Source organism: Puma concolor, chromosome B1, assembly GCF_028749965.1.
Source record: "Puma concolor isolate L17-30 chromosome B1, mPumCon1.1.hap2, whole genome shotgun sequence".
NCBI classification, from domain to species: domain Eukaryota; kingdom Metazoa; phylum Chordata; class Mammalia; order Carnivora; family Felidae; genus Puma; species Puma concolor.
The window spans coordinates 203,054,749-203,077,886 of NC_141670.1; the positions used below are offsets into that span (position 1 = coordinate 203,054,749).

The 23,138-nt window shown below is 56.9% G+C and overlaps 1 protein-coding gene across 3 annotated transcripts in view; it reads right to left on the bottom strand.

Moving 5' to 3' along the window:
- The window catches only part of PPP2R2C (protein phosphatase 2 regulatory subunit Bgamma), a 138,967-nt gene that overhangs the window by 77,692 nt on the left and 38,137 nt on the right, over positions 1–23,138 (bottom strand). The gene's annotated exons all lie outside the window — the stretch shown is intronic.

The following is a 23,138-nucleotide window of genomic DNA, read 5'->3' on the forward strand; positions in this document are numbered from 1 at the left end:
GCGTGGAGGGACTCGCCCGGGTTCACACAGCCGGTCCAAGGCCACCCCACGCTCTGGGAACAGGCTCCCTTCCCTGGAGGACTCCTCGACCACATGTCCCACCCAGACCCTGGTCTGAGCTCCGGCCTCTGCAGCTGCCCCGCTCTGTGACTCTCAGGGCCTCCCATCCAAACTGCCTCTCCTCATCCCTTTCAGCTCGGTTCCGGTCAGCTGACGGTTTACCGACCGCCCGCCACACTCCGGCAGGGAGGTCAGGCCTGTGCGGGCCTCCCCAGGGTGCGCATCGTCGCTGGTTCACACGGTGACTAAGATTAGTTGGCTCCCGCCGCAGGTCTGGCACTGCCTTAGGAACACATTTGCACCACTTCACTGGCCCTCCCACGCCTCCTCTAAGGTAATTATTATTATACCCATTTCTCAGATGGGGAAGCTGGGGGCTCAGAGCGGTTAAGTTGCAAGGCGAAGCGGCAGAGCTGGGATCAGGAACCAGCTGTGGCATCCCAGCTCCGGGCTCCCACCCAGAGGTGCTCAGCCCTTGTCTCCACCAGAGGAACCGGTGCCCCCGACCCTGCCCGTCCACAAAGCACATTGCAGGCTTAAGGTGCATTTGCTTCCTGCGTTTGGTTGAATGTGTGCAACATCACCCGTGAAGCCCCCAGGCAGCGTGCTGGCCATCCTAAGACAGAGGAGCTGAGACTCGGGGGAATGGGAATGACCTTCAGCTCCCTACAGAACAGGTTTCCAACAAGCAGGTGCATCAATGATCTCCCCCGGGGCTCGTAAGGTGCTGGGTCCTGACATCTCTGAGTTGGGGAATCTGCACTTGACTGGCTCCGTGAGGGAGGCTGCAGTGAGTGTGAGGGCAGGTAAGTCAGCAAAAGCGAGGTGGGTTCAGGCACCGGGTGATTGCAATGGAGGGTCTGATACGCAGTGGGCAGACCAGGTGAACGGGGTCCCCTGTGTGCCGAGAGGCAGGCAGAGGGGTGACATTGGAGAACTGGATGGGTTCATGGCGGTGGAGTGCTCAGAGGAGCCCCTAGCACAAAATGAGTGCTACGTACACATCAGGGGTTCCTCCACGAGTCGTGCCCTGTGACGGGCAGCCAGGGTGCGGGGTGTTTCCACGACCTCCTTCAATTCTCGAACCTGCTTTGGAGGACCATGGCTATTCCATGAGTCTCCCCAAGAGGGAAGAGTTAAGAGGCTCCCCCCGCCAAGGAGAAGGGCTGGGTCGGGTCAGCTGGGTGCTAAAGAAGGACCCCACCACCCTTCTTTCCTGTCCTGGGGCAGCTCGGCCAAGCCCCACCTCCTCGGTCGTGAAGGGAAGCGTGGCCCTCAAAATTCATCTTACTGGGCACTCGGCGGTGGTGGGCTGAACAAATGAGTGGATGGATAAATGGACGAGCCCACGGATGAATCGCGGAGAGGGGTGAAGGGATGGATGAATGAGTGCAGGGCACAGCGAGAGCGAACCTTCTCTTCCGGCTCAAAGGCAGAAGGAAGATCCCCAATTTAATGACAGGGAAGGGAGCCCCGAGGGCAACCCCATGCCCGCAGTAACACAAGCACTGTCATTACTGTTTATGGTTTCCTGGGCCCATTAGCAAATCCCCCAGGCTCCAGGGGACGATTAGATCAGGGGGAGGGGCTGGGCCCGCTCACCGGCCACACTGGAGGGTCCGGGTCTGGGAAGCATCCCGTCTTGAATCCAGACGCTGACATGACAACATCAGGGAAAGCTCATTTGCAAACCCAAATTAGTGCCATCCTGATGATCATATACAAGAAAGATGGGCACATTAAAGTGAGCCGTGAACAGGCATGACCACGGGTAACGGCATCACCGAGGCGCCGGGAGAGCTCATAAAGAAAGGTTTTTGTCACCGAAACCCATTTGGTGACTTACAGATTCAGCTTAATTCTTTGTGTTTGTATCCTGGCAGGGGTCTCTTTTTCTCTTAGCCTACCGGCGATCATCCTCGTTAGTAATATAAAGGTGTACGATCTGGATGCAAATACACAATCACGATAATCACAATTTTGATGATGAGCTTTAGCACTTATTTTTTTTTTAATTTTTTTTTTCAACGTTTTTTTTTTATTTATTTTTGGGACAGAGAGAGACAGAGCATGAACGGGGGAGGGGCAGAGAGAGAGGGAGACACAGAATCGGAAACAGGCTCCAGGCTCCGAGCCATCAGCCCAGAGCCTGACGCGGGGCTTGAACTCACGGACCGCGAGATCGTGACCTGGCTGAAGTCGGACGCTTAACCGACTGCGCCACCCAGGCGCCCCGAGCTTTAGCACTTATTAAGTGCTTGGGCTGAGCCGGCCCTATTCCGAGCGTGTGACAAGCATTGCCATATCTACTTTTGAACAACGTGAGACACGCTTGCCTTTCTATCGTCTTGCGGTTTGTCTTTCTGGATGCGTCTGACTTACGTGTGTGTCCCCTTAACTCCTGTCTGGTTGTGGCTGAAGCGTGGACGAGCACTTTCCACGACACCGGCAGGCGTACCTTTCATAGCCCACTGCCATAGGCATCTCCCAGCCTAGGGGAAGAAAGCCCGTCTCTGCCTCCTCCCTTCTTCATCCGTATTGCGGAACACTGACGTTTCCCTGTCATGTGTGGAATGGTGGCCCTGCCAGACATGTGTCCACGTTGTAACCCCCAGAACCCGGAACGTAAGTGGCTTCACTTACAAAGAGGGTCTTTGCAGACATAATAAAAATAAGGATCTTGAGACGAGATCATCCCAGATTACCCAAGTGGACCCTAAATCCAGTGACAAGTGTCCTCGTAAGAGACACAGAGATGAGTCACACTCCCGTGATATAAAGGAGGCAGAAATTGGGGTGATGGGGCCATAAGCCAAGTCATGCCTTCGCCGTAAGAAGCAAAGGACTCTTCCCCAGAGTCTCCAGAGGGAGTGTGGCCCTCCCAATATCCTGATTTCAGCCATCTGGCCAGCGGAATGGTCAGAGAATAAATTTCTGTCGTTTTAAGCCACCGAGTTTGGGGTGACAATTAGGGCGGCCCCAGAAAACTAATACACTTGCTAATGGAAAATAATGGGCTACCTGACCTGGTCAACAAAGACCCAGAAAAAAAAAATCAGGATACAGGGAGTAAGTCAGAATGAAGGGACCTAATGCTCCAAAACTCCAACAGACTTTGCGAGCATTTATTGCTAGAAACCCAGCATTTTGAAGGCACACACTCTTAGCCAATGGACTGAAAAGTCTTTAAACTATTTTAAACTATTCAAAAGTGGGTGAGAATACAATCAACAGGATATAAAAGATGTAAAGCAAAGTCATCACATGAGTCGCACTGCCCAGGGCAGTGGTTACCAGCCACACGTGGCCACTGAGCCCCTGAAAGGTCCCTAGCCCAAACCGAGCTGTGCTGTAAGCGTAAAACACACAACAGATTTCCAAGATTTAGTGAAAAACAGAATGTGAGACATCTCAATAATTTCTATATTGATTACATGGTGATCACGTTTTGGATATGTGAATTAATTATTACAATTAATTGCGCCTATTTCTTTTTACTTGTGTAATGTGGCTACTAGAAAATCCGAAATTACACCTGTGGTTCCATTACATCTCTACGGCTCAGTACTGATTTAGGGTAGGCTGGAAATTTGGGGATTTAAAAATTGTGTGTGCCATTTGGTTGGTGAAAAAAGAAAACATTTCAAATGACAGATGAGACTAGGATCCCAAAACAACGCAACAGCATGCCAAAGGAGTCAAACGTGGGCAGCAAGGACTTCTCCTTGTCCCTTACCCACCACCAGGTAGAGCAACAGATCTTTACCTCATGACCACACCTCCACGCTGCTCTCGGCTGATTGGATCTAGAGGTAGACACCCCTCTTTGAAGGCAGCCAATCACCAAACTGCCCGGAGATCTGAGCCAATCACATTGCTCCCCGCCCCTCCCCCAGGGGCCTGAGAGCGGTAGTGAGTTCAGGAGGTGTAAGGATTCCTAGGGATTGCAGGACCCCTAAGCCAGGGCCAAGAGAAACACAAATAATCCAGAGCTGAGCATGTCAGTTACAACGGCACTCATTAAGAATGCAGATTCCTTGGCCCTGGCCCCAGACCGTCTGGGTAGGACCTGGGAAGCTGTGTTTTAAACCAGCCCCCGACTGTGTCGGCCACAGGAGCTCTGCGGGTCACTCTGAGAAACCCCAGGGGCAAAGGTTGCAGAGGTCGGTGGATGGAGAAGAGAGGTTGGAACAGACCAGGGGCGGCTGCCGTGGGTCCAGTTCAGGGGGCCAGAGCCAGCCAGGAGGGTCAGTGTCTCAGCAGCCCCGAGAGGATCAGAGGGGCACCCTCACCACAAAACCCCAGCCAGCGTGGCCTCAGAACTTCCCGGAAAACTGGCCAGTGGGCGCCAGGCTCTCGGCACTCTCACTTGAGCAGACGACCTGCAATGCCCTCCCTTTCACCTGGCATCTATTTGACTGAAGCCCCACTTCACCTCCACCTGAAGTCCTAGCTGGTTCCAGAGTTGAGGGCAATTGTTTCTCAGGAAGCAGAGTTTATAGGGGGAGCCACCCTGGTGTCACCAACTAAACATGTCCCTCAGATGCCCTTAAACAGCCAGCAGCAAGCCGGCAAGAGATGGGCATGCCTGCTTAGAGCTGGGTTTCCAACGGGGCACCTGGGAGGCTCGGTCGGTTAAGCGTCCAACTTTCGCTCAGGTCATGATCTCACGGTCCATGAGTTTGAGCCCCGCGTCGGGCTCTGTGCTGACAGCTCGGAGCCTGGAGCCTGCTTCGGATTCGGTTTCCCTCTCTCTCTGCCCCTCTTCTGCTCACTCTCTGTCTCTCAAAAATAAATAAACATTAAAAAAATTTCTTTTTATTAAAGAACTGGGTTTCTGAGCTCAGGGCCACTTTCTGTGGGCCCCGAGGCAGGAGCCCGCCTGGCGGCCTCGCAGAGCTAATGAAGCCTCCGTGTAACTGTAATTACACCAGTTCACGAGCCCGCACGGCTTGTTCACGCAGGGCCTAATGAAGCATCCCATGTTCTACAAACCTCACTGTGTGATTTAATTAACCCTCTGCCCCGGGCGTGCCCTCGTCACCCACTGCGAAGGAGGGGACCCCAGCCAGACTCGGGGAGCAGCGGCAGGAACTGTGTAACTGGGGGTGTACCCTTGAAGGAGGTCCGGTCCTGGGACAGGGGAGCGCATGCGCCAGCTAGTGGGTCCAGGATTTGAGTTCGGATTTAGATGGAGGATAAAATGTCACAAAGGTAACGGGGAGGGTGACAGGTGACAGGTGGCATTTGGTGCAGGGGCAGGAATGTGCGGCATGCAGGAAGGGGCCGTCGACGGCATTCTGGCTGGTGTGTGGACAGGGCCTGCCTGCACACGAGGCACTGTGGGGTACCCAGAGTCAGACAGACGAAACCCAGCTCTGCCACTTGCCACCGGAGTGAGTCTGGGCAAGTGGCCCTCTTCCAGAAACACTTACTCCGGATCAGAGTCCTCTGCATACACTGATCATTTGATCCACACAATAGCCCTGTGCAACTGGGACTACTATTACTCCCATTTTGATGAGGAGGAGACCGAGGGTCAGAGAGGACCAGTGAGGAAGCCTACAGGCACACAGCCCGGAAGGAGTGGGACCAGGATTCCAGCCCAGGTTGTCCGTGCCTGCCTCCAACGCTGGTGTGAATGTTAGCGCTGGCGTGGTCCCCCCCCATCCCGGAGCCTGGAGGGCGGCAAGGAGGAGGGGGCGAGAGGTTCCCTTCTTCCCGCCCTTTCTACCTTCCTCCCAGCTGCCCTCCCCTGCACCCCTGCTCCACGCAACTTGTCTCGCCCTAAACCAACCGCACTCCGTAAGCTCTCACATCGGTGTCTCTTCTCCACCTGGACTGTTCGGACAGCCCTCCATCCCGGTGGCTCTGCCGTTTACCCCGGGTACTTAATATTCATGGTGCCTCAGTTTCCTCATCTGGGAAATGGGGATAGTCATACCTCCAGGGATTATTTTGAGGATTAAATGAGTTGAGGGTGGAACATGACTTAGAACGGTGCCTGGCAAACAGCATGCACTATTGAAGTGTTAAATATAATGAAAGTCAGTTTCCATTCTTTTCGTGAGCCCTTCCTGCTAAGGGGTGGGGGTGGCAGGCCCTTCCTGCCTCAGACGGCTGAGACCAGACTGGGTGTCAGGTCACATACACCAGCCCAGCTCAGTAAAGGACCTCTCTCGGGGTCCAGACCAGTAATAAAGTGATAATGACCATGGCGGCCAACCCTGACTGGGCACCTGTGTGCCAGGCCCCACGTTGGGTGCATTATGCACCTGCTGTACCTCCTTGAATCCCCATCGCAAGGGTTAAGTGAATTCCCCCATTTTACAGATGAGGAAACTGAGGCGTGGGGGGCGGGGGTTAAGTGACTTCTCTAATGTCACACATTTGTGACTCAACAGGGGGTGGGTTCACAAAGCCAGGGTGCCCACCACAGCCACCTACTTGGAACAGCACCATGAAGACGAAGGCTGGGAAGCTGGGTTCGATCACACACATATTATCTTAGGGGAACAGAGACCAACCCAAGTGCGTTCTGCACAGAGCACTAAGGGGACAGAAGGGATCCCAAGCCCTATTCCAAATGGCACCCTGGAAGAGGTGTGGGATGCTGGACCAAGAGAAGACAAGACTCAACTGTCCTCTGGGGTCTGCGGGGTTCTCATGGTTAACAGGGAGCTGGCTTCATCTGTGTGGCCCTACAGGCCCAACCGGTCCAGCGGGCAGACGCTCAGCTCAGTTTACGGATGAACCTACCAGTCAAAGCTGAAGACAGAACGGTAGGAAGGTGTGAGCTCCCTGGCACTGGAGGTGTGCAAACAGAAGGTGCAGGTTCCCACGTAGAAAATGCTGTAAGGGGAACCTGAGGCATCACTCACACGCTGGGTTTCCTCCAGCCCTGAGATTCTAGAAGTGCACGTACGCTCTGAGCCTGCCTTCCTCCGAGCAGCCCTGCCTCTCCCCAGCTCCGGCTGCCCCCGGCTCTGTGCCCAGTGAGGAGCACACAGCAGGAGCCTAGTAAATCCTCACTGGATGTTTTTGCAGAAGTTACCGTGGATAAAAGATCAGTTTTAGTAACATTTATAATTAAAAAAAAAAAAAAAAAAAGACATTCTCTTCACGACGTCAGAAGTTGAGAAGCATCTGCCAGTCAAAAGCAGCAAGGACGATGGAAAGAGACGGAACAGAATATTTACAAACTGTGCGGGGCTCCCAGCTAGATACTGTCAATGTCCAGCTAAGTGACCCCTCAAAATTACCCCATCTTACAGGTGAGGAAGATGAGACTCAGGGAGGGTAAGCTGGCTGCCCAAGGCGACAGTGACTCCTCCCTTTGTTGCCATGTCCCTAGGCACACAGTAGGCGTCCTTAGATGCCCGCTGTGTGCTCGAACAATGACAGACCGCCCCGCCCAAGGACCGCAACTCCAGGGGGCAGCGTCAGGGACCACCCTGTGCTTTCCTGCTCTTGGAACAACGCCAGCTGCAGCCTCGTTTCCAGACCCTTCCCCAGCCCTGGAAGGGTCAGCTGCGTACCGAAGAAGGTTCTAACGGAGCCACGGCCCCAGCCCACAAGACGGACATGCAATCATTTCTTCAACATTTCCTGCTCCGGGCGCCTGGGTGGATCAGTCGGTTGAGCTCAGGTCATGATCTCACAGTTGTGGGTTCGAGCCCCACATCGGGCTCTGTGCGGACAGCTAGGAGCCTGGAGCCTGCTTCCGATTCTATGTGTCCCTTTCTCTCTGTGCCCTCCTCTCTCCCCCGCCCCGCTGACACTCAGTCTCTCTCTCTCAAAAATAAATAAACGTTAAAAAAAATAAAAAATAAAATAAAATAAAGGTTTCCTGCTCTTTCCCCCAAGAATAAACAGAGCGAACACACACACATACTCTGACATTCACACCAGCTGGAGTGGAACCCCGTTGGCCCAGCGGCTTGGGGTCAAAGCCAGGGCCTCAGATGCGGGGATTCGCCCGACTTTACCGCTGCTGAAGAACCACTAATGACCCCAGCACCACCCGCCTTGCTGTAACTAAACTGCCAGGGGGACGCTGCTGGGGACGCGGCCAGGGCCCAAGGGTATTGGCCTCGGTGCCGTGATCAGAGCCAGGATCTGTCCCCTGTGGGTAGAGGACCCCGGCTGGCTTCTCGGCCTATGCAAGAGCCCGGGCCTTGATTCCCGTAGCGACGGCGAAAGCTGACTCAGGCCTCCACCCCGGGGTCTTCCGTGACCCGCATTTTTAAATGTAGACACCCCAACAATCCTCTTGTCGGCGGGTAGAGGCGCCGAGGCCCTGAGAAGGGGCCTGATTGGTCCAACATCACAGCTAGCGGGAGGCAGAGCCGGATTCCCTCTCAGAACCCCGCAGCTCTCCACGACCACCGGCCCCCGAGGCCACTGCTCACGCCCTCCGCTTCCTCCTGTGCGTCTCATTCCTTACATCCCCTTCATCAGAATCAGAGAATCCTCCACTTGAGTCCTGGCAGTCAATGCCACGTAGCCAGTCGATGGCCGGAACCGGATCAGCGAGGCCCAGATCTGCCAAATATCCTCTGGACAACATCACAGATGGTGTGTGTGCACGCGCGTGTGCCTGCCTGTGGCTGCGGTGTGTGTTTTAATAGCCACGACGCAAAGAAACAAAATACGGTCTGGTATTTCTTTATCCTGCGCCTGGCTGGAGGCAGCACTGGTCTGAGCCGGGACGCCACTCAGCTGGAGACAGGGCAGGCCGAGGATTTATTCAGAAGCGCTCTGTGTTGCTTTCTACCCGTATGAGGAGAGCTGGTTCTCCGGAGATCTGAGCTCGGTGCTCTGGCCACGTGCACGGTGGGGATTCCGGTGGAAATGAATTACGCAGGCAGCTCTGGTCTCTGCCGGGGGGAGGGCGGCCGGACAGAAAGCAGGAGGCCGTGGGGGAGCACCAGGCAAAGCGGAAGTCCCTTCGACGCTCAAGGAAAGCCACGGGCATGCACAGTTTACACAGAGCCAGTATCTGGCTCTCACTTCACCAGTTCAAAGAGCCCTGCGAAGGGGGCGGGTTTCTTCCCATTGTTCGGACGGGGAAGCTGAGGCTCAGAAAGGCAAGAAAGAAGAGAAAGGAACTCCTGGTGAGCTACTTGTGTGTTCACAAGGCCCCGTGCCGGGCGTGACCTAACACGAGGCGTGGTGTGGAGGGAGGACCAGGGAACGGGGCCCCCAGTGCAAACTGCTGCTCCTTCACTGCTCCTGGCTGTGCAACCTCAGCCCAGCCACCTAACCCCTCTGAGCCTTCGGGGCTTTCATCTGAAAGCCCCGATGAAAGTACTTCCTGTCCAGAGCTGGCTGCGGTGCTCAGCACGTGCTGCCGGCTTCCCGCACCAGCCTGCTGCCCTTGACTCTGGGAGCGAAGGGCCATCCTCCCAGGGGCCAACGGAAGCAGCTCACCCACGCGCACAAGGACGGGATGGACAGCGACGGCAACAGGTGCAGGTGACGGGGCCGAGAAACGCTAGGACAACGGGCGAAGAGCTGTGTGCCCTGGAACAGAGCTGACGGGTGACAGCCACACCCCCCTGTCCACGTGTTCGAGGACCGGCTGCATTTCCCCGGCTCAGAAGCGGACACCCAGGACAGGAGGCCTCCCATGGGCCCAAACCCACCAGTGCCAGTGGGTGCACCATGCCAGCCCGCGAGGGGCTCGGAGCCCCTTGGAAACTACCAAAGACACATCTGGAGGTTAGACCTCCAGCGGTTTAAATCCATTTGCATTTGGAAGATACTCAGCATCTTATTTTAAAGGCAGATCTGTGCCTACTCTACTGTTTCTGCTTAAAACCCAAGAACAAAAAAACCCTCCGTATGCTTGCCCGGCCAAGGCTCAAGCATGTGTGGACCAGGGTGACGGTCACACTTTGGAAAGCACCTCTGTGCCCTGGATCCTGTGCAGAAGCCGGGCAGATGCCCAGGGCTCACAGGAGGGCACCTGAAGCTCATCCAGTCCAGGCCTCACCGGTGTCCTCTCTCCAGGGCCCCCCAGTAGACCTCCAGCTGACTCTCATCCCTCCCAAGATGGGGATCTCACTACCTCCTCGTACAACCCGTTCCAATTTAAGGTGGCTGTGGTAGAAAATACTTCCCCTGAGTGTTCCCCTACCGGCTCTCCCTTTCCATCCCACACAGAGCACCCGGCTCCGGGATCCACGGGACAAGTGAGAGGGACAACAGGTTCAGTCTTTTGTTCCAATCCCTGCCTGTGACATTCGGTCTTTCTATTTGGCTTCCTTTTTTTTTTTTTTTTTTTTAATTTTTTTTTTTCAACGTTTATTTATTTTTGGGACAGAGAGAGACAGAGCATGAACGGGGGAGGGGCAGAGAGAGAGGGAGACACAGAATCAGAAACAGGCTCCAGGCTCTGAGCCATCAGCCCAGAGCCTGACGCGGGGCTCGAACTCCCGGACCGCGAGATCGTGACCTGGCTGAAGTCGGACGCTTAACCGACTGCGCCACCCAGGCGCCCCTCTATTTGGCTTCCTTACCGGCAATGTGAACACAGTCTGCCTGGGACTGAGCCCGCCCTCTTCCAAGACAAACCCACTCCTCCCCCACGTCCACCCATCAGCCCAGCCTCAAAGCCGGAGTCGGCTCAGTGCCCCTCCCGCCTCCCCCAGGATAACACGCCGACCAAGATACTCTCATCACCAGGCCGCCTGTGTGCCCGGCCCTGCGCACACAGCAAACCCACAACGGGGAGTTTCTCCCACTTTGCAGATGAGAAAACTGAGGTTCAGAGAGGTCATACAAGCTGACGAAGTCACACGGCTACCAAGAGTGAGAGCCAGGATTCAAACCCGGGTCTGGATGAAACCCAGTGAAACTGTCACGGCCAGTCTAGCAGCACGGCCCGTCCTTTCTGCCACCTTGATGCCCCTTATCTTGCCCTTCGGGGACCCTCCCCCCAGCCTCTGCTCAGCTCAGCACTCGTCACCATGCCTCCAGCCTTGCCCACCCCCTGCCCCCTCCGGCCTGAGTTCGCCCACACAGCAGACCAGCTGCCGGCTCCAGGACGAAGTGGGAGCCCTGGCTGAGACCCCTGCACCCCAGGCAGGCTTCTCTCTTGCCATCCCTGCCCCCCGCCCCCACCTCTGCTCCAGTTACACCGACCCCCTGGCTGTGTCCGGGCTGCCAACACGCCCTCTGGCCACACAGATACCCAGTGGCAGAGCCAGGCTCTGAATCTGGATCCTTCCATTTCTCAAGATCTGACCTCCCACAGCTGGGACCACTTGCCAGAGTCGGGGACACATGTCTTCCAGGCTCCTGCCGCGCCCCTGCACTCATCGTGGGAGGGAGGGTGACTCACTCCGGTGCACCTGGAAGGAAGGCCGGCAGGAGGAGCCCAGCCCCTCCTCGCCCCCCCCCCCCCCCCGCCCGGCATCGCCTGCCAAGTCCAGAGACAGGCAGGTTCCCCAGACCATTTCTGGGGTTCGCTGTTAGGACGCCCATTTGCCGAGACACCCAAGCCACGTCCTCCAGTAGCCACGACGCAGTGCTAGAAGCGACGTTCTGCTTCCCTATGCTGCCTCCTTGTCTGGGTGAGCCCCTGGGCGCCCTGTAAGGACATCGTAAAGGATGAGGAGGGGAGGGGGTGAATGGAAAGGGACGGGGTGGGGATGCTGCTTCGAAGAAAAGGAAAGAAAGAAGGGCTCGGAGACCCCCAGGCCCCACAGACTAGGTGATCACACAGACCCTCCCCCGGGTTACACTAATTAAGGGCATGGCCCCTCCTCCAATTCTGCCGCCTGTTCGTTCGGGCCTCAGCATCTTCTGCTAAGAAGCACCACCCTTTCTGGGGCTCCTGGCACCCCTCCCTCTCTGTGGCCTCAGCCTGGCCCTCCCCCCTCCGCCTGCACCTATCCCCTCCCTGCAATATACTGAGAATGAGCTTCTCGAATCCCAAGGGCAGCCGAACTGGGTGTGTTTCCAGGGCCCAGCCTGCCTGGCTCCCTCTGGACGCTGCTCCGGCTTCTCGGTAAACACATTCTCCTGCAGAGACTCTCAAGTCGGAGGGCCCCAGGGACCCCAGCCCGGGGCCTCGGCCCTGTGGCAATAACGCAAAGATGCTCCTGTTTGAGCAAACAGGCCTTCTCGGGACAGATTCTGCTTAAGGCCAGGAGAATCTAATCAAGGGTGGGATCGGGGCTGTGTGTGCCCCGGGAGGGGAGGGGAGGGGAGGGGAGGGCAGGGCAGGAGGGAGTGGGTGCACGGAGCAGCCAGCAGGGAGGTGCTCAGTGGAGTCGCCGTGCCTCAAATGGCAGCATCCCTGATGGATTTCTGTTGCTCAATCCAATGATCTGAGATGACGGAGGCTTCTCTTAGCTCTGGTCAATGTGGCCCAACTGTCCATGGCCGGGACAATGCCTTGAGCAGGCAGGGACTCTGGAGGGGGACAAGGGGGCAGAAGAAGGACCACGCTGTGGTCACCATTCTGCCATTTGCCTTGTAGCCTCAGGTAAGTCACCTCCCTCGCTGAGCCTCTGTTTGCTCATCTGTAAAACAGGGTGACAACAGCAACCCTTGCACGGTGGCAACATGGGACCCAAGGGAACAGGGGACACAAACCCACTCTGGAAGGAGGGAGGGCTTGGCAAAAATGGGAGGCTTTATCCTTCACAGCCACTGACTACAGAAGTGTTACTAACAGCAAGCAGCCCTGTGCTGTGCCGGGCACACCGTACCCCATTCTCAGGACAGGGAGGCTTTCTGTGCCCTCCGAGGGAGGAGGCTGAATAAAGCCCAGCAAGGTTAAGACATTCACCCGGGGTCACACAGCTGCCACGCAGCAAAGCTGGAATTCCAATCTGGGTCTGACTCCCAACTCTGGCCCTCCCAGGACCAGCTCACACGGCTTTTAGAAATCATTTCCCCCTCTTCTAGAGTCTGAGTCTCCAGGACTGAACCTGGGCCCCGGCACGTGGCCCTGAGCCAGGGCCGGGTGCAGTCCAGATCACGTCATTAGCCCAGACACCCGTCAGACGTAACCCCCTTCGGCTGATTCTCCTCCCCTCTGTCATCAAACCCTGCATGGGAGGTGACTCAGCCAGAGTACCTGCCCTCCCTCAGAGACAATGACACCACGGAAGTCATTGCAGTGAAAGTGGGGGCTGGGGGAATACCTGACCCAGAGAGGGCTTCTGGAAAGCTTCCTTCGTTCTTCAAACAAATCTCCCCTGAGCTCCTGCAACGTGCCAGGCCCTGCGCCCAGCGCCGAGGAGGGAAGCGTGAACAGGAGGGGTCCCGGGCATGGATGCAGGCAGGTGTGCGCCCGCCTAGTGCTGTCCTGTGACCTTCACTCAGGAAAACCAGCCCTTATTCCCTACTGACAGGTGAGAACACTGAGGCCTGGGGGGCTCCGGGCCCACTCCTCCATCAGGCAGTTGGCTGACAGCAGAATCCAGGACCCTTCTGCGCCCCCGGGGAGGACGGTGCATGCAGCTGGGGTTCCCCACAGGGAGAATTCATGCCTCAAGTCCAGGGGCTGGCAAAGTGCAGCCCATAAGCCAAACCCAGCCCCAGATGAAGAATGTGTTTTGCGTTTTTAACGGGTTATAAAACAAACGACCGAGAAACAATGACGACAAAGCAAAGCAAACTATGCAGGGGACGCTGTATTTTAGTCCTTCAAACCTAAAACATTCTCTATCTGGTCATTTACACAAAACGTGTGTCACCCTCGCCCTGTCCACACCTCACTTTGCAGAGGAAGACAACCGGGGGGGTCAGCGCGTTAGGGGCCGGGCTGGGTCTGTGTCTTAATTCTCTTTTTGACTACGAATAAAGAGACTGGAGACACTGGGAATGTATTGTCTCACAGTTCTGGGGGCCAGAAATCCAAAGTCAGGGCGCCAAGCAGGCTGGTTCCCTCCGGGAGGCTCCAGGGGAAACCCAGGCATTGTCCTTCTAGTTTCTGGTAGCTTCCAGCGGCCCTCGGCCTCCCCTGGCTTGTAGGCGAGTCACTCCAGGCTCTGCCTGTCTTCACACGATACCCTTGCCTGTGTCTCTGTGTGTCCCTCCTCTTCTGAGGACACCAGTCATTGGATCTAGGGCCCATTCCAGTATGACCTCATCTTAAGTAATGGCATCTGCAAAGACTCGATTTCCAAATAAGCCCATATTCGCTAAGGTTCTGGGTGGATTCGAACCAGGCGGGCAGCGAGGCCCAGCCTGGGAATCAGAACTGCCTGTGCAGCTTCTGGCCCCCGGGACCAGACTTTTCCTGCAACGTGTCAGCTTCTGCCTGTGAGCTGCAAGGCCAGGCCCCTCACTGCTTCCCTAGGCCCACCTCCGCCTCCCACCTGCTTAGGTCCGGAAAGGGAACCACGGGGTGGCTGAGCACCCGTGATCTGCTGGGGACACTGTCACCCATGAGTTTGTCACCGACGGAAGTGACAAATCCCGGAGTCCTGCAGATGCTGCAGACAGAGTAAAAACGAAGCGAATGCCCAGGAAGAGAAGGTGGGTGAAATGAGACGGCGTGGCCCTCCAGTGAAATACCAGCCCCCCGACAACGAACACGTATCTGACCTGTAAAGATGCTCACGACATTCCCGGCACCAGGACTGTGCGGGCGCTCTTGGGTGCTCACTAAACACGTCGCTGAATGTTATAATCAGATATTTTAGGTGAATGGACCCTCACCTGTTTACCAAGCCTCCACTTTCTCCAGCCCGCCACATAGCCTTGGGAGGAAGGCTGCTGCTGGTGGTGGGGGCAGGGTTGGTTCTCCCTGGTGGGCTTGACGAGGGCTCCCTGGAAGAGGGGTGCAGGGATAGGCTCTGAAGAAGGTGGAGGGTATTACCTGCAGAGGGATCACTGGGGCCAAAGGCACCGAGGCGCAACCCCATGTCAGTACCCTTGACCCCAAGGGCACCGGGGGACACACAGTGGGAATGGTGGGTGTCTGGTGTCCTTTTGGCTGTTCTGTGCGCACCCCCTTGCATTTGGGGTGAACCCCGGTTACACCCGATGCTCAGAAACGGAGCGGCCAGACCCTCTCTGCCCCCCCAAATACAGGCAGGCAGGAGACCTGGGCTCGGCCAATCACGAGCCTCCCGGCTGGCACATAACCTGCGTGAGCCAATCAGACGCTCCTAAACAGAAGGGGCCTTGAACTCGATCGCGGCCACGCTGGCTGGCCCGGGTCCTGCCGAAGGGCATCGCAGGCTCCCCGCTTCCGGCTTCCCGGTCTGCCAGTGGCAAATCTGGCTTTGCACCACCTGCCCAGTCTCTAGGCCCCACCCAGGGCCAGGGCTCGGCCCCATTTCCGGCCATCTGAGCACCCCACCTGGCACCTACGTGTTCACTAAGTGCTTGTGGCTCACCGGACAGCTCCGGAGATGGGCGCCACCGTCACCTGCTTTGTGCCAAAAGCCCGCTGGCTGCCGCAAACCACGGCCACGAACGCACAGCCCGCAGACCTGGCTGGCGCCGTGCGGACCAACCAGGTGGCTTCCACCACCAGGGAGCTGAGGGAAGAGAGGAGGGGGCCTGGCACGGTCCTGCCGGGGGCGGGGGGCCGGGGGCTCAGGGCCTGCCCGGCGCTGGGCTCCGACCCAACCATTTGTGGGGTAGAGTCAGCATCAACTGAAATACAGGCGAGAAAGGGCTTGGTAACCAGGCCGGGTACATACACACTACAAAAGGATGCGTGGACGACAACCTCTGAGCTTAGCACGTGGCCTGCCCAGCTCTGGAGAAAGACACTGGCACATTCTGAGGTGCCGGGGGTCAGGACTCAACATACGAATGGGGGGGGGGGGCGGCGGGACACACAGTTCGGCCCGTAACAGTAACACACGTAAAGGCTCTACCATATGATATAACTCACACCCGCATCACCAATAATAATTAGCACTGACTAGTGCCCACCGGGCGCCAGTAACAGGCCATGCATTTCACACGCATCCTCTCTAAGCCAGGGAACGACCCCAGCCAGGTGGGTTCACATCCCGCCCCGGGGCCTGCCAGACACTCACCTCCTCCCCTGGCCATGCCCTGCATGGGAGGGACGGCGGGGCATTCCTCATTCTTTCACAAACATCAGAGCCCTACTGTGTGCCAGTCCTGTGCTATCTGGCAGGTACAGTTTAGTCGGCAAGAAACACAAGTCCTTAAGAAAGTTCCTTCCAGGGGCGCCTGGGTGGCTTGGTTGGTTAAGCGTCTGACTTCGGCTCAGGTCATGATCTCACGGTCCGTGAGTTTGAGCCCCGCATCGGGCTCTGTGCTGACGGCTCAGAGCCTGGAGCCTGTTTCAGATTCTGTGTCTCCCTCTCTCTCTGCTCCTCCCCTGTTCATGCTCTGTCTCTCTCTGTCTCAAAAATAAATAAACGTTAAAAAAAAAAATTAAAAAAAAAAAAAAAGTTCCTTCCATCTGGGGAGAGAGATGCCAAACAGACAAGCAGTATTGGTGAGGTGTACCTAGGGGGAGCCCAGGAAAGGCCTCCTCAAAGCAGGCCCCGGTGTGGGGCCTGGACCGTTGGGGTCGGGCCCTGGGAGAGGAAAGGACACTCTAGGAAGAGGGGTGGGGTGTGCAAAGGCACGGGGGTAGGACTGTGTCCTGTGTGTAGAGCTCTGTGGGAGAGGTGGGGCAGGGCTTCCCAGCCCCCACACCTCTCACGAGACCCAGGGCAGGGACCTCACCTCAGAGAGTCTATTTTGTCACTCACAAATGGCCAACGCTAAGACCTCAGAGCCAGACTTTCTGGGTTCAAATCCCGACTCCAGCACTGCCGAGCTGGCCTCTGCGTGCACACTTCCTCCTCTGTGACTTAGGGATACAAGTCTCCAGCTCTAGGCCTGTCCTGGGGAAGCAAGACTTTGGTTAATATAGGCAAAGAACTTAGCACGAGCCTGGGACCCAGAAGGCTCTAGAAACAATGTTCATTGCTCCTGTTCTCATTTATCTGGGGTTGTCTGGGGACAAGAGGAAGGATGCGGCAGCACTGTGTGCCCCAACGCAGAAACCGCATGGGCTGGGTCAAGGGTCCTCCTTCTCCGCCGGCTCCCTAGAGCAGCCAGCCCTCCTCAACTCTGAGCTCTTCCCTTGTTGGCCCCTCCCAGGAGACCCTGCACCCAGGGTTAGCTTAGCCACACCCTCCCCACAATCATTAAGAGTAGGTTCAGGAGCCCCATGCTGGCCACACTCAGTTCTGTGCCTCACACGCTGTGTGTCCTGGGCACATGCATAACCTCTCTGATCTGAGCTCCTTCAGGGCAGTGCTGTCACCTGGAGAACAGGATCAGGCCAGCCCCCTCCTTGGGAGTCCCACGAGGACCCAGGCCAGCCAGGTCTGACAAGGCAGTGCTGCCCAAAGCTTAGGGGTGCTCCTCTCCAAGTGCAGCCTGTTCTTGGGGCGCTGTGAGACTCCCAAGCAGAGACTCAGAAGCTCTACACGTTCTCCTCGGCCACCTGCCCAAACGTGTGAACGTGTGGCTTTCGGTTTCCGAGCAGACGCAAGACCCTCCGCCTTTCCGCAGGAACAGAGGGCTGGGTGGCCCAGGCAGCTGCCATTTCCTGTTCGGCACACACGGGAACCCTGAGAAAAGCGTGTCCGTGCCTGTCCCCAGCAGCAGCACAACCGGGCATCTCTGAACCCACTCCAGCATCGGATCCCGGGCGGCCGTGGACTGAATGTTGGCATCTCCCCAGAACGGGTACGTGGAGGCCCTAGTCCCTCAGCGGGATGGCGTTTGGAGTTGGGGCCTTCGGGAGGCAGTTAGGTCACAAGGGGGGGAGCCTTCACGAGGGATCAGCCACCTGACAAGAAGAAACAAGAGAGCTTGCTTCTCTCTCCGTCTTGTGAGCACACCGCGACAAGGTGGCCGTCTGCGAGCTAGCGAGAGAGCTCTCGCTAAGAACCAAATTGGCTGGCACCTTGACTCTGGCTTCCGGCCTCCAGCACGGTGAGAAAAAACTGTTGATCAAGTCCCCCAGGCCACGGTACGTCGTTAGGGCAGCCTGAGCTGACGGAGACAGGGGGGCGCGGCATCTGTTGGGGGCAAATCCGCGTGCAGGGAGAACAGGGCCCCAGAATCAATACTTGAGGGAGCCCGGGGAGGGGGGCGCGGGTGTCTGCAGCCACGGTAGGGTGGGATGGGCCACTTCCCAGGGGCAGGCTCTGATCCATGCAGCCAATCCAAGCAGCCAGCAGGCACCCAGCCGTTGCTATGGTGCCCACGGGGTCGTGGCCAATCACCTCCTTCCTGGCCGGCTCGGTCCCGGGGACCAACGGGGTCCCTCTGCCGAGCCCGGGACTGTCAGGAAGCGGCTCCTTGGATCGGACAGCGGCCAGCAGCCCGCGGCCCTCACATTACAGGCTCCTCACGGAGGGGAGAGGCAGCCCCGCGGTCCAGCCACTTCTACGGTCAGCCGCTAGAACTCCCAACAGCGGGAATCCTTCCAGTGCCACACGTGCTTCCCCAAGCCCTTCCCGCATGCCTGCTGCGCACCGGGATCCGGGCTGAGGATGTGAGATGCAGAGACGCAAGGCGGGGCCTGGCCTCCAACTGCTCGTGGCTCAGGACAAAGGGTTTGGGACCCACACGGGGGAGCGGCTGGCTCAGTCCGCTCGGGGAAACGTGTGCTGCACGTATCGACACCCGCACGACCACGTGCTCCCTATGTTTCAACACAAGGGCAGCGTCGCCTCCCTCTACAGCACCCCCACTCTATCCTGCCAGTGCTCCAAAGCACTCTCAATGTCACTGTCAGAAGACAGAATGGACCATCCCAGAGCAGAGCCAGAATGGCATCGAGGAGGGCGGGTGCTGGCCGGGGCCCTTGAGAAATCAGGGTCAGCCTCCTACGTAAACAGGGAGGTTGGGTCACCTGCCCAAGGTCATCCGGGAGTCGCATGGCAGAGCGGGATTCATGCTCAACTCTGACGGCAAGCCTGCGTTCTAACCACCCGCACAGCAGGCCACCCTCACTCTCCTCTTTGGCCCAGAGCCTGGCTCTTTGCTAATGAGACCCAGAGAGCTGGGTTGGGTCCGGCTTCGGACGCCTACGCTCCGTACCCACGGGGCTTAGAGGGCCAGGAGGGGTCTGCCAGGCTCCTGCTGGGTGCTCGGTGCCTAGAACAGGTCTGTTTGTTGAATGAATAAAAGAACTGAGCAGGAGAATGAGGGCTCAGCCGTCAGTACCTGGGTGCTCAAATGAAGACTGGGAAATCCTGGCAAGACGACTCCTTCCAACTACATCCCAGGTATAGCCATTTGCAACCAGGCCAGCGGCTCCCAAGCTGGGGCCTGGCCTCAGGGCCCGTCTCCCACGCTCAGCTCCAACCAGACAGAAATTCGAGCAGCAAGTCCCTGTCATGTCTCTGGACAGCGATTCCAGATCCAGGCTGTCTGGTGGGTTATGTGGAAGAGAAGGCTGGAAGGGCCTCCTGGGAGGAGACCTTCACGGCCTCTGCTCACCTCTGGTTCCTGTCACCGTGGCTGTGCCTAATACCCTCTAACAGCTGTCTGGACAGACACCCCTCTGCAAGACTTGCTCACAGCAAGAAGTCAGGACACGGCTGGCCTGAAGTCCCCCCTCTTCCAGCCAAGTTCGTAGGAGGTGCTGTCCCTGCCACCCCAATGTCCAGCTCCTGGGCCTGGGCCTGTTTGGTTCTGTGGAGGGGGGTGGGGAACAGGGAAGAGACCAGAGTCACAGAGCCACCTGTGACTCTACCATTAAAGGTCAGGGCTTCCATTTTTCTGGCTAAGAAACCACATCATGTCAGGGCAGCTGGAGTCTAGCAGGCCTGGAGGGCTGACTCATCTGAACCAAACTCACAAGAGACTAATGAATAAGCCAGGCAACTCATTTACGGTGATAACACGGACAGTGACCGGAACAGGCGCCAGGCCCCTTGTGAAGTGTCCCAGGCAGGAACAATCACCTGCAATGTGGGCAGGAGATGGCTACAATCTACAGACACAAAACCAGAGCCCTGGGAGGCAAAGGGATTAGCTAAGAGTCCCAACCGGGAAGAGGCAGAGCTGGGATTCAAACCCAGGTCTGCCTGACTCCCAGGCTCTGCACAGTCTTTCACTACAGATGGTCTGACCCTGAGCCACACCCCTTCCTCCAAACCAAGGGCTGGCATATTAATCAGGGAAAACGAAAGTAATGGGATGTTTACACAGAGAAAGAAATTTAACAAGGCATTGGCTCATGTGGTTATGGAGGCTGACGAGGGCAAAAGCTGCAGGGTTAGCCAGCACCCTAAAGACTCGAGGAGAGGCCCTGTTGCAGTCTGAGTCTGAAGGCTGCCTTCTGACAGAATTCTCCCTTGCCGGAGGAAGTCAGTCTCCACTCTGTTGGGGCCATCAACTAATTAGATGAGGCCCACCCGCGTTATAAAAGGTAAACTGCTTTACTCAAAGTCTGCTGATTTCAAAGTTAATTGCATCTAAGAATGCCCTCACGGAAACATCCAGAATAACGTTTGACCACACATCTGGGCACCACAGCCCGACCAGGTTGACAGATAACATCGCCGTTGGCAAATTCTTTCTATAAAAGGCCAGAGAGTCAACAGGGAGAGTCTGTGGCCACACGGTCTCTGTTGCAGTTCCCCGGCTCGGCCGTCATCACACAAAGGCAGCCACAGACAGTCTGTAAGTGAGCAGGTGTGGCTGTGTTCCAATAAAACTTTATTTACAAAAGCAGGCAGTGGGCGGGGTTTGGCCCACAGGCTGTCTCGAAACCACACGACAGGGCAGGAGCAGCGTGAACTTCTGACTGTGACCCTGCATTTCTCTAACTTCAACACCACGTCTGTATTTTCATTTCTCAGCTTGCTTTCACAGTTCTTAAAAAAATTAATGTAGGGTTCAAATCAGATCATCAGCAGTCAATTAACAGTAAATCTCAGGCCCTCATACATGGTAAAAAAAACAATGACGAACACAAGCCTCACAAAGATGTGTTTTAATTAAAAACTGTAAAGAAGGAAGGCCATTAAAGAAATCCACAACAAACGTTAAAGGAAACCCAAAAGTAAACGGTTCAGGACGATAACATTAATTCCAGCACCGCTGATCCGAATTACAGCCGAGTCCCTGGTCACAAGCAGCACGAGAGACCCTGGAGTCCTGGCTGTTGCTCTGGATTTAGCAGAATATCCTGTGTGGCTCTGTCTTGCTTCCCATTTTCTGCAGAGAGAAAGCTCTGACGGGGATGAAAAGCCAAATTTATGAACCATCTCATAGCGTTTAAGCAGCTCCTTGAGGCTTTGTTGTATGCTAACACGCTGGACCTCAATCCTTGACGGAATGGAGTTCACGGTCAGGGGATTAACGAGTGCCCCGTCACGTCTGAGAAGAAAGGCTCCCGGAGCGCGGGCTGGCCCCTGGGAAGCAGGGCCGGCTGTACCCCCACAGCTTCCAGAAGGCGTGACGATGAGGCAGCCCTCGCTGGAGATGGTGCGGTGACGGTGCAATGAGGACACCGGCCCAGAGACGCTGACCGCCTTGCCCGAGGCCACACGTCACGTCTGCAGGGGCCTGGCCCCCCCTCTGAATGCCCCAGTTTCCTAAGCTAACGTTGCTGCTCAGGGCCCGGCGGATCCAGACCAAAGTTGGGGTGTGAACTTCCGCTCGAGCCGTGGCCGCGTGAATCGAGTTCCAACTCCACAACCAGCGGAATTTTCCCCAGCTCCGAAATCAACGAGAGGCCACCACAACCAGACCCTTGATGGGTATGATGCTTCACAGCCGCCCTCATCTCCCTTGAAACCCTGGGGGCTCCCTGATGATCATGCGGGTGTCCCAGAAGGAAGGCGAGGCCCAGAGAGGTCTAGCAATTTGCCTGAGGTCACAGAGCCTGCAGCAGCGGTCTGGCTCCAAAATCCATGCTCTCTCTGCTCCATTTCTACCACCTTGTATCAGTGAAAAGCCAAAAACCATGGGTTCAGGAAGACAAAGGCGACTCCCCCGTGTGACAGCACCCCACCACCGCCACGGGGTGCTGGGAAGAAGTGGCTTTCAGTGCGAGGTAAGGACCACAGCCACAGATTCGTAGCTGTACCGAGCACTCCTAATCTCAGAGTGAGCCCACCCAAGACAGGGATCGAACGACTGAGGGAGGAGGGGGCCGATCTCCATGGGGGCAATACTCATCCTATGGCCGGTTTCGAGCTACTAACAAGATAACGACCAGCTCACAACACTAACAGCCGAGTAACTGGCTCTCGTGAGCTACTAGGAGCGGCTTCAGAATGTGATCGGGTGAGACCCACCTCCTGGGGTAAAATAAGTTAGGGCCACGGGGTTTCCAGGGGCTTCCGCAGAGAGGGGGACCGGGCAGAGACCATGATTGGCCAGCTGCCAGAACGCTGGAGGACCCAGGGGTCAGACCACCACTCCCTGGTTCCTTTGTAAGTCCACCCGTCCCCAGTCTGTGCTCTGGAGGGGACTGAGCACCAAGACTGCATAGGGAGCACTGTTTTCCATCCGTTCCCCGTTTCTGAGCTCCCCTGCCCTGGTGTCCTTCCATGCTGGCTTCTGCCCAACTGCACCTGCGACTCTCTTAGGAAGATGCCCTCCGCACCCCCAAAGAGAGGGGGCAGTGCCTGGGAGTGCTGATGACCACCCCCCACCCCAGGCCCATAGCAGTAACGGCTGCCTTACCCCCACTGAGAACAATCCATCAGGATCAGCCTGAAACGACCTTCATCTGAAATCACGCCCTGCCTCCCCCATGCCCCACCTAGTCTCCCCTGGGAGCACCTCCTTAATAAGTCGCTTACACTCCTGTCCCGGCTCAGGGCTTCTAGGGAAACCCCCCCACCTCACTCCCGCCAAGAGCCTGGATTCTCACGACCTCAGGCCTACCTCGGAGACTTTCCAGCACCTTCCAGCCAGTGTGATCTTGGGGTGGAGGCTGGGCCAGCTTCTACTGACACTTCTCCCGCAGCCTGCTCTCTGCTCTCTCCCCCATCCACGCCCCTCCCCCCCCCCACACACACCTGGTCTCAGTCTCCCCTTCCATCCCCGCCCCCTCTGAGCCAGCCTCCAGCAGCGGCCGGTAAGTGAGCATAAGTCGG